Below are 12,404 nucleotides of genomic sequence, written 5' to 3'. Positions count from 1 at the left end.
TATATACCCACGCCACTGTAAAAACAGTATTCCATACAGCCAGGCTCACCGGTTTAAGCGAATCTGCTCTAGAGACGCTGACTTTGACACGAGCTCACAGAGGCTAAAACTTATGCTCGAGCAACAAAAATACCCCCCACATGTAATTAATGACGCTGTTCAAAAAGCGAGAAAACTAAAGCGTGAAGACTTACTTATGAAGCGACCACCACGAGAAGACCCACAACGAACAAACCTCTGCTTGACTTACAGCACAAACTTCCCCAATGTAAACAAAATCCTTAAACGACATTACAACATTCTGGAACAAAGTGAACGTCTGAAACGCGCATTCCCATCCGCTCCAGGCGTCGTTTACCGACGACCACGTAACCTCAAAGACACCCTTGTCCACTCCCAAATTAACACATCACCCCCCAATAATTCATGCCGCCCTTGCTTAAAGCCACGATGTCTTGTATGTAAGGCGATGCGAGAAACAGACAAAGCAACCAGCACGCACTCCAAGTTTTCGATTAACATACGAGGAAACCTAACATGCGATTCTTCTAATGTGGTGCACCTACTCGAATGCAACGTGTGTGGTATGCAGTACATCGGACAAACAGAAACACCATTTAGGATTCGCTTCAATAATCACAGAGCCTATGCGAAATCAGCCCCAAGTCTACCTCTATCAAAACATCTCAATCTTCCCGACCATGCATTCGACAAACTATCAGTAACGCTCTTAGAGACGGGATTTAAATCAAATCGAGAACGTGAACAACGAGAGTCATACCTTATCCACCGATTTAACACCCTCGATAGAGGAATAAATGAGAATCCTGGTACACTTGCAGGAATTAAAGCATTAGAAAACAATAACAGCAACGATGAAAATAGTAACTGAGTTCACGGCACTGCAGCTGCGAAGGGCACTGGACAACCTAAAACAATTCCAAGTGTAACTACTCTTCCTAAGTGCAGCTGTCGTCTGTTTTCTGTTTTATTTTACTACCCAACCAATTGTGCCATGCACGACATGCCCAACAGCAACCATGTGCACAGCCGGGAGGCCCCCACGACACGCGTAATTTAGAAGCGGGCCAGGAATTCGCATTGCACGCGCTTGCACAGCCTACCGCAATACGGGGCACCCCTATTTTTACGACGAAATGTTGACAGGGCGCGGAGTAGTTAAAGGCTTAGAACTTCCTAAAATGCCCACTGACCAGCCTCTGCCACAATACGCGGCCCCCGTCCTTCTACGACGAATTGTTTACGGGACCCCGAGCAGTTAAAGGCTTAGGACTTCCCGAAAAGCTCTTTTTTGCCCCACACCGAACCGCCAGTGCCAGGAGGGACCGTCTGATCGGGAGTAATGCGCTAGTGAACGGAAACATACACAGACCGCTGACATCAGAAAGGTGAAGGGGAGAGGGGGGAGAGAGATGGGGGGGAGTGGAGGGAAAAGTGGAAGGGGGGCACCCGAGGGGCGTTCACCGTATATTATTTTTATCTTTTTTTCTTTCCTTTTCTTTTCTTTTCTTTTTTTTCTTTTCTTTTTTTTTCCCTCTTACCTTGCCCTCTGATTTGAGATTGTATAAAGCTGAGCACCGACAAACTGTATCTTTATTCCTGATGAAGGCCAGACTCTAGGCCGAAACGTCGAAATAAACCACGTTGTGACCGCTCACGGAGGATCTACTAGACTATATATATATATATTGTCATGATGAAGAAAGACGCTGGGGTTTCTGGCGCGGGGACAGCGAGCTGGGAAAGGCAGAGGAAGACGAAGTTAGATAAAGAACAGCCGGCCTGCAGCAAAGGCGTTGTCTCTTTGTCTTATTTCTCCACGTTACAATGGCGCAGCCGATGAAGAAGACGTCATACGTCCCGGCTTCGTCATCCAGGACGCCCGCCGACGTGCAGATGCGGTAAGCGTCGCTTGGGGACGGCGTCAAGGCCTCCTCAGCAGCTGTGCACCTGCCGCCACTGCCACCACCATTCGGGGACGGCGTCCAGGCCTTCTCGATGGCTCCTGGGCAGGCTTGCCCCGGCCCCACCACGACAGTACATGGCCTGTCGTTGACCGGGAATGCCGTTCACGCTTCCCACTGCGACAACGTCCTGCTCAGTGCTTCATCGGCACCTCAGCCGCTCAGGGGTGCTGTTCAAGCTCCCTCGGCCGAGGGTACCACAGCAGTGAGTACGCTGATCGGGGAACACGTCCCCACTGGCTCCGCATGTGGGCCGCCCGAGAGTGCCACCGAGCTTTCGCGCACCATTGCGCGACTCCGCCTCGAGGTCGGCGCCCTGACAGCGTCGAGTTCTGCGATACTCCCTGCTGCTTTGCCGGGACTTCACATTATCGATGAGGCGTTGGCCGCGGCCGCCTCGCAAGACCATTCAACAACTTCCCCCGAGAGCCGCAGCAAGCTCCAGTATACTCTCGCGGCTCTTTCACACCAACTTGGCTGTGTGGCGTCGCTATTTTCGGGAGCTTCGCCTGCCGTGACACCACCACCGGCTGCCTCCGAGCTACCCGAGTTTCGCGGCTTCCAGGACGATGCCGTCGATTGGGTGGCTACCATCAATGCTCTCGGAGCTCGCAAGGGATGGAGCGACAATCAGAAGTGGTGCGTAGCCTTAGACCGCCTTCAAAATCCTGCTGCTGCGTGGCACAGGTACGAAGGCGTGCGGCAGCAGTCCTGGACGGACTGGAGCGCCAAGCTCATTGCTGCGTTTGGAAGAATTGAGTCTGACCTCGCTGCTACCTCTCATTCTACCCTCGCCACTACCGAGCAAGGGGCTATTGAGAAGCACAACGACGAGGCAGCTGCACCCTCTGCCAACCTGCCCTACCTCGGAGATCAACCTCACGAGGCGCCGCGCCCCCCTACAGCTGTGCCGCGTGCCCCCTCCCCGGACAGCTTCTCGGAGTACCCTGCGGCAATCATCGAGACAAGCTGGACGGTGTACTCCTCCGGGCAGATCTCTGACTCCGCGTCGACACCTGACACACAATTACCCTTGACCCAACTTAGGACCGCCTATAAAGCACAGAAGCCAGTGAGCCAGCCTCCAAGCTGGTCAGCCTCAAATGGCTTGGATCCATTGACCTGCTGCGTGACGACGGCGGCTCTTCCACAACCAGCCGGAGACCAAGCACACGTCACAACGGCCAGTTTGACCCATAGTAAGGAGCCGCACCATCCCCTGCCACCTTTGCCGTCATTGGCCGATTGCGTGGACGCTCGTAACCTGCCAAATGCCGTCTTCCCCAACGAGCCACAAGTGCCTACTCCACCTGAGGAGGATGCCATCGAAGTCATTCCGGTGCAGTTCACGGTTACTCCGGATGGCGAGGCAACTGGCCATGTCGACATGAACGCACGTGACGGATTGGCAAAAACCTCCACTTCGACCAGCAGTGCATCAGCGAAGCCGCTAGAGCACGACTTGCGTCGCAAGTCTACGCGCAAAGTCTACACAGCGATGTCGCTGATATCTATCGATATAGCCCATCGTACCTTCCCTCGCTCTGAACAACGCAGGCGTCCCCGCTCAGTGTGGGCCGCAGTACTGCATACTGGTGTCCCTGCAATGTCATCCAAGCAGCGAAGGGGTAGTCATCGCGATGGTCCGCCACCAATGCGATCACTCCGCACCAGCCAGTATCACCTGCTGGGTTTACATTCTCCAGGTGACTACATTAACTTGCCGCGCGGACGCGACCTGCAACGACCACCTCGACACAGCCAGGGTCGTCCACCAGAGTACAGGACAGTTCCACAGGACAGCTCGAGGCGTGCACATGACAGACTACCACGGCACTCCCAGTGCCGCCCTCCAGAGAAAATTGCCCTTTGCGCGCACGCAGTCGTGGCCGAGTGTCATGATGAAGAAAGACGCTGGGGTTTCTGGCGCGGGGACAGCGAGCTGGGAAAGGCAGAGGAAGACGAAGTTAGATAAAGAACAGCCGGCCTGCAGCAAAGGCGTTGTCTCTTTGTCTTATTTCTCCACGTTACAATATATATATATATATATATATATATATATATATATATATATATATATATATATATATATATATATATATATATATATGAGGTGATCAGCAGGGGGCGCTGCAACCCCCGTCGAGTTAAAAAACTTACGTCGAGTTACAGTGCCCCCTCTCTATTTCTCTATGTACCTATAGGGATTTACATTGCCCCCTAAGTGACCAAGGGTTGCCCCCGCCCCCCTTCCCCCGTGGTGGGCACGCCTATGCATAGGCACCATCAATCATTGCAATAAAATTTTGTGTGTAAATGTGTGCGTCAACCATAGTACATTTCGAAGTCAAGAACATGAGTGTTTTAGGTGATTATTACCGCTGTTCTTCATTTGTTAAAAATGCATTGTACCTGCAAGCGTTTCAAACTTCGCGCGCTAAAGTCACGTGTTAATTTCTTATTTCGTTTTTTCGTAAAAATAAAATTATTTTTCCTGCTTTGTGATTATGTTATATATATTTCCGTTTGCTCTTTATACTTAATCACATTACTTAAGCATTTTATTGCGCCTTTGTACGTCTGCGGAGCTGTAACCCCGAACTTGTTTTGGCGTGCTCGCTGGTCGGGCGCTGCAGCTTGTCGGTTCTGCATCGTTTTTTCTCGTTTTTTGAGGTGTGCTTGCGCGCTGCGTTCGTGTTTTGTGTTCTGCCGGTGCTGCCTATTACGAAGATGAACTCTACTCAAGCGAGGACGTGTGGCGTCGCATTTTGGAACACTCGCCAGGTACGTACCACATTCCTGCTGTCGGCGCTTTGTCAACGCCGAGAGCGTGATAACGACGCCATGCGACGTTTTTCGTTACATGTGGGCAATAAGTGAAGTTTTTTAACGTAGCGAACCTGTTTGTGTGTGTCATTTCATCAGGATGAAGGCGTTTTTGTAGGAAGTCAAGCGTGGGCGAGCTTTTTCTTTCGATTCAAGCATGCTTCGGTGTGTGAAGCACATGGCGCATGCCTGCGCAGTGGGAATTCGGCGGCGGATTTGTGCGAGTTGTGACGGCGCTCGCCTCTGTCGGCAGTGGTGTTGGCAGGGAGCCCTGCTCGCGATGGACCAATATTTTGGTTAAATAATTGTTGGGCGAAGACGGCGTTTGTTAGCTGTAAGCGTTGATTACGCCTAGGGCGCGTATGTTTGGATCTCTTAACTTGAGGATTTTTTTTTTTGCATGCCTGTTCATATTGTGTGCTACAGGAGTCAACGGGTTCATTTGTTGTACGTTTCATACGTTGTACGTCCAAAGCAGTTTGAAAAGTTTCGTATGTTGTACGCCCTTTTTTTAAACTGCTATCAGAAATTGCTGCGGGCAGCCGAACGTATGCCGGTGTATGCATCCACGCCGGCACGCATCTTTGAACTACCGTGTTATTCGAGTTCGCGTGCAGCATGCTGCCTCGTCTTAGATACGGCTCGCAAGGCTTGCACGTATGTACGCTTACGTGTTTATGCAGTCCGTTTAGTCAAATCTGAGCTTACGTTATACACTCGCAACATAAGTTGTCTGATGCGTTCGGAACCCATGAATTTTGAGCCGTTCGTTAAACTTGAACTGTATTTCCGAACAAAATTTTCATGGCTGATTGGGGCCGAATAACTGTAGCTTAACTGTGCGAGCCCTAATTCGATCAGTACTTCATGCGGTAGAGCACATTTTATTTTATTCAGCTTGTTTTCGCTATGCTTAGATTTCATTATTTTGTGGTGGTTTATTAAATATTGTTTGTGCCTCGCCAAAACTTTGTGTTCAAACTTCGCTAAGCAATTTTACTTGTACGAACAGTAAGAACAGTTTAGACCATCACCTCCAATGGCATTTAATAACAGATGACAAGCTTATGCCGATCTGGTCAGAAACACACATGAAAACATTGAAAAACCACACATTGGCCTCGAATAAAAGCACAGTCTTTGTCACTTGTGAATAGGGCTTTTGTGTGGGGGCCAAAACGTCATGATTTCAATTAGGGTCAGCATGTTGTTTTGTCTTCACATCAGATGACAAGCTTCAGTAAATTCTATAGGCATGCGCTACAGTTATAGAAGGGATCTGTGGTGTTTGGAGAAACAAATATATCATTTAACGCTCAAAACTTGCAATAATGTTATGCATCATAGTATGCATACATGAGGCATGCACATGTTGCTGTGAAAATGGAAAATTGGACAGTATGTTCATCTGACAATCATGAATATAGACTGCATGTTTCCAAGCTGTTGGCATTGACGCAATTACACAACTTCAGAAATCAGTCTCATCAAACGTTTATTGTGTATTGCTAAATCGTGACCAATGCCTTCCAGTATTCTTGTTACTAGAGATCGTTGCAGAAGCTTGCATGCTTTATTGGGATGGTATTTAGCTCAAGATGGGTGCGTTGTATTAGCACTTCCACATTTTTCCCCATTATTTATTAGACAGCCTGTAATGAGGGGTATGTTAGGGATGAGTGAGGGGCACTGCCTTTTTAGCCACCTGGAATCATTAAATTAACAGCCATAATTTAGCAGTTGACAATAGTAATTTAGTGAAACCAATTTTCTTCGTTATCGGCATAATCGTTCTAATGTAGGCAGCCGAAAGAGAGTTGCATTAGTTGTGTTCAAACTAAAATTCGTAATATAACTATATGTGTTACCTCCAATGGATACTTGATCAAAGTGCATACCGTCATGTACGCACTGCCCTATTATTGAATTGGCATGTATACGCACTATGCCAGAGCGCTATTCAAGTATATTTTGTGACAGATCTGTTATGTGAAAAATGCATATTCTTTCGTAAGGTTGCAGCTATGTTCGCCAAAAACATTGAGGATGTTTTTGTTGTAGCATGTCTGGTTTTCGTACATCCTACTCTTTTAAAACAAAACTTTCCAGATCATTCTAAATTGAGTTCCAAATTCTGCTTCGCTAACAGACACATCAGTAAATTGTTTTTTTGTTTCTCTCGCAGTCTATACATGCTCGTCGTAGGAAGAGAGTGTGGGAGACGTCTGGACTAGCCCATCATCCAAGGCTGGCTCGTGGAAAATTTGACTGCTTGTGCACATCAGTGGCGCATGGCTTCTGTTTCTTCTGAAAAGCGAGCTGCAGAGAGCCACCTGGTAGCTGTATTCAAGGAGCACAAAGGTTTAGGGTGTTCAAAGTTAACCCTTTTGTTTTTCCTTAAAAGAGAAGTCAGCGCTGTAAGTTATCTATGTAAAGCCACCTCTGCTGATAGCTATGTATCGAGGAGGATGCAATGTGAGACAATAATTATCACTGTCAGCGGTGCCATTAAGTTTTATTAATCAACTTAATAGTGACCACAGCAGGAGATCATGTATGTGTTAAATATTTGAGCCAGTCACATTTCTAAATATTGTCACTTGTAAGAATTCTAGCATGCCTGTGCTCAGATATCCTGCTGGAAATTTAGTTGCGGCTTGCATTATTATGTGTGCAGGACAGTGAGCACTAGCACAGACTCTGATTTCATGCATTTAATCTGACCGTCGGTGGAAGGCATGAGCAAACATTAAAATGATTACTCTTGCTATTCGCTGGCGATAGCAAGAACCGACTGCTCGTTCCGCTATGGAGTGATATTTTGCTAAACCTCACTGCCTTGCATGCGTAATCATGAAAAGCAAAATTAAACTTTCAAACGGGATATCTAGGAGCATAAACATAATCACAAAAGTTTTCCAAGTGGGACTGTGTAGAAACGCGACTGCCTCCAACTTTTTAATGCAAATATACCTGCTTATTTGCGCTACTAAAATTTCAATATTTTTGGTTGATAGGCCAGATGACAGCATGATTTTATTACTTTGTGTCCCCCTGGACACAATCTGCCAAGGTGTTTTTCTGTTCCTAAGGCTAAAATTTAATGTAACTAGGCAGTGCATTTAAGAATGTGTCAGTGCTGCTTACTGAGCTCTTTATTGGATATTTTGTTTTTTCCAAGATCTACTGAGTGTGTTGCTCGCCAGACTTGCATGTCATGTTAATTGATGCCTTATGTGCAATTGGCCATTTAGAAACACTTTTTGTGTTGTGATAAAAAGTAGCACATTAATGATTTTATCTTCAGTGTAACCTTCACTGAATATTCTATTTTAATATATTTTTGTCACTGTAGTTATTTCATTGCCTTTGGGAAGTTCAATTCATAAGTACAATCAAGTGTTTTCCCACTGTCATACTTCATCGTACCTAACTTTGCCAATACCAAACCATGTCGGATATTTTACAGTGATACATACTCATGTTTAACATTGTTAATGATAACTGATAGAAGGCATACTAGAATATTGTAACGCGAGTCCTTGGATCGGAGGGTTGAATGGTGAATTTTTTCAACTACATAGTAATATCTGCTTGCTTTATTTCATGTCAAGTGTAATGAGAATAATATTTACCGAGGTTAACGTGTTAAAACCATGATATAATTATCAGGGACACTGGAGTAGAGGGTTTCAGATATTTTGACCACCTGGGGTTCTTTAAATCCATCCATGTCTAAGCAGACACATGTCATGCATTTCCTCCTTAATCGAAATTGCAGCCACCACAGCCATGGTTTGATTTTGTGGCCTTCAGTTTAGCAGTCAAGGGTTACTTGAAGCGTATATTAGTTGTGGGCTGTGGTCTTGCTTCCATGATGCATCTTAAGTACAGCAGTTTAGTGCCAACCAGGCATCTCTACTAGTGCACTGTTGTTGTGTTTTTGCATTCGTAATTTACTGCAATATTTAACTATTTTATCAAGATGCATTTCTGAGCAGCTCTGCGAAGTGTGTGCTGGTGCTTATTACATTCCTAATTTTTTGTAAGAGGTAATGATTGTTGCATGTATTCTGAGTTAGATATGAAGTTACGAATTTTCCTTTTTTTATACTCTGTAAGAGTGTAAAGCCCAACAAGTCACTCTGTTATACTTTGCATATTGTACATCAGATGGCTAAATTGTGTGTGCAGAGCTTATATAAACAGCCCATAGTTTTTCGAATGCCTTGAAAACTGCCTTAGGATCAGAAAAAACTTGTGAAGAGTGGGATAGTCTGGGTGAACAGTGGAAGTTCCTCAGATAGGCTGGCTGATGTTTCGATAGAAGGACTTATGTTCGTCAAAAGTGCCGTTTCTTCTCATCCTTGGCATGTTAGCTTTAAGGGGGTTAGTAGAGATGTCATCTCCTGGTGGTGGTGCGTGTCTTTGTTGGCAATTGCCGCCGGAAAAGAAAAAAAAACTAGAAAGCAAACAAGTGCAGTCCTCACTTCATTTCAAGTTGACTGGTAGCAATTCACAATGTTCTCGGAGGGTAGAGAAAAAAATGGAAGCAAAAAAGAGGAAACACGCAAAGTAGGAGCGGTGTGCTGCCGCTACAGAGGCAAAAAAAGCGAAGAGCTTTAAAGTTTGAAGCCAGCAGACAGTCCCCGCGTTTGGCCATCACAAAGGGTTGCCAACGATAAAGGCCTATGCTGTTCTCGAACATCTATGAATGGGACTCGTAAGAAAGCGGTTACGAAAAGGCGCGAGAGAGAAGCAGGCAGCTACCTTTAAATGCTAAGATTTCAAAGGTAAGCGACAACAGATGTGTTCGGAAGAGAATGTGTTTAATTGGGAAAGTCATTGGTTAAAATATGTTTCACTATCCCCGTAGGTGGCCCGCTCAACAGAATTGCCTCAAGAATTTGGCGGCATGTTGGCAGAGAAATAGAGAAATTCAGAATGCAAAGGAAATAAGCATCAACTAGAGAAAGGCAGAAAGAAAGGAAAAAATTAAAAAAGGCGGGTTGGAGGTAGATGACACGCTAGTGTTAACAGACGAGGAAAGGAAAAAAGAGACGCAGAGAAATTTGTGGCTTGGCAATGACTTAAGGGTGCACGGTAGTAGTGTTTTTTGAAGCGACAAAAGAAGAAAGAAAGCTGTGGTTGAAAGGTTCTGGCAAATAAAAACTTCGTAGTTGTGTGTGTATAGACACATGTATATCTATATTTATAATTAAAAAATTTCGAGAGAACATCAATAGTACACTTGTAGTCTAGGAGCGATTCCATGTAATACCGGTGATGTCTATTTGAAGGTTGAACCTTTCTCATTTCTAAATGCTGTCGTAATTATGCTATGGCTTTCAGCGATTCTAAATTGCGACGTGCTACATTGATTCGTGATCGGTGTAGGTGCTTACATTTCTGTATCAAATGTCATTCCATGTATTTCCTCTCTCATGGTGAGCAGAAATTCGTAGAACATAAAGCTATGCTTGGTCGAAATTGTGGCCCTGTTGGTTGAAGTGACTGGCTACTGCTTTTGGTAAATTGTGTTTTGTGTCTGCACAGTGGTCGTTCAGTCTTACGTGAATTGGCTGCCCAGTTTTGCCTATATATTGTCTGCAGGTGGCGCACTTAAGACAGTATATTAGGTTGTTCGAAGTGCAGATGAAGATCGATGGGACCTTGTGAATGTAGTCAAATTTTGTGCTTTTTAAGTTGTTAGCCAGCTATATATTTTTATAGGTGGGGCATCTGGGCCGGCCACAGGGACCAGACGTCCTAGTGTTTGCTTTAAGTTTTGCGGGAATTAGAAATGCGTGGCACGTGGCATTTGCAACGCTAACTTAAAGACATGCTTGTTCACGCAAACTTAGACTAGGACGTCTGATCCCTGTGGCCGGCCCAGGTGCTCACCCTGCAAATATATACAGCCGGCTACCAACATAAAAAGCACATCATCTGACTACATTCACAAGGTCACATAGAGCTTCACCTGCACTTTTAAACAACCTAATATACTTTTCTGAGTGTGCCAGCTGTAGAAAACAATATATAGGCGAAAGTGGGCCGCCAATTCACGTAAGACTGAACGGCCACCGTGCAGACACAAAGCACAATTTACCGAAAGTAGTAGCCGGTCACTTCTACCAACAGGACCACACTTTCTAAAAAGCAAAGCTTTATGTTCTACAAAATAATTTCCGGTCACCACGAGAGAATAAATACATGAAATCATAATTTATACACAAATTTATGTCCCTACACCCATCAGGAATCAATGTTGCACGTGGTAATTTGGAATCGCTGAAAGCCATTGCATAATTGCGGACATATTTAGGGACTAGAAACGTTCAACCTTCAAATAGACATAACTGGTATTACATGGAATCGCTCCTAGACTACAAGTGTACTATTGATGTTCTCTCGAAATTTTTTAAATTATAAATATAGATATACATGTGTCTATATACACACAACTATGAAGTTTTTATTTTCCAGAACCTTTCAACCACAGCTTCCTTTCCTCTTTTGTCCCTTCAAAAAACACTCCTACCGTGCACCATTAAGTCATTGCCAAGCCACAAATTTCTCTGCGTCTCTTTTTCCTTTCCTCGTTTGTTAACGCTAGCGTGTCGCCTATCCCCAATCCGCCTTTTTTTTCATTTTTTCTTTTCTTTTGTGTTTCTTTCGTAGTTGCTTATTCCTTTTGCATTCCGAACTTGCCTATTTCTCTGCCAACATGCCGCCAAATTCTTGAGGCAATTCCGTTGAGCGGGACACTTATGGGGATAGTGAAAGCATATTTTAACCAATGACCTTCCCCAATAAACACGTGGTCTTACAAACACATATGGTGTCGCTTACCTTTGAAATCTTGGCATTTAAAAGTAGCCGCCTGCTTCTCTCTTGCGCCTTTTTGTAACCTCTTTCTTATAAGTCCCATTCATAGATGTTCGAGAACGGCATAGGCCAATCAGCAACCCTTCGTGATGGCCAAACGCGGGGACAGTCTGCTGGCTTCCAACTTTTAACCTCTTTGCTTTTTTCGTGTCTGTAGTGGCCACCCATTGGCAGCACACCGCTCCTACTTTGGGTGTTTCCTTTTTTTTTTCTTTTTTTCTCCACCCTCTGAGAACATTCTGAATCACTACCACCCAACTTGAAATGAAGCAAGGACTGCACTCCTCTGCTTTATAGTTTTGTTTTTCAGATACGATTGCCAACAGGGACACATGCCACCACCAGGAGATGACGTCTTTACTAACCCCCTTGAAACTAATATGCCAATGATGAAAAGGCTAGGCACCTTTGACGAAGATAGGTTCTCCTATCGAAACTTTGGTCAGCCTATCTGAGGCATTTCCACCTGTCGGCCCTCGTTTTGGTTTTGTTGTGAAGAGTGTGTTTTTGAGAAATGGATGCTGTCTCTATTACCTAGAAAAATGCTGAAAAATAAAACTTGCAATTTTAATATGTGGTGAAGCTTCATGGGGTGCGGGCTGATCTGTTGATCATTTTTCTTCGGCCACTGACCTTACCTGTTCGAATATTGGCGGTAAAATGCTCTAACTGTAGTATGTATGAAATATCATAATAACTGTG

The sequence above is a fragment of the Rhipicephalus microplus genome, chromosome X, assembly GCF_043290135.1.
Source record: "Rhipicephalus microplus isolate Deutch F79 chromosome X, USDA_Rmic, whole genome shotgun sequence".
Taxonomy (NCBI): Eukaryota; Metazoa; Arthropoda; class Arachnida; order Ixodida; family Ixodidae; genus Rhipicephalus; species Rhipicephalus microplus.
This window is presented reverse-complemented; position numbering follows the sequence as displayed.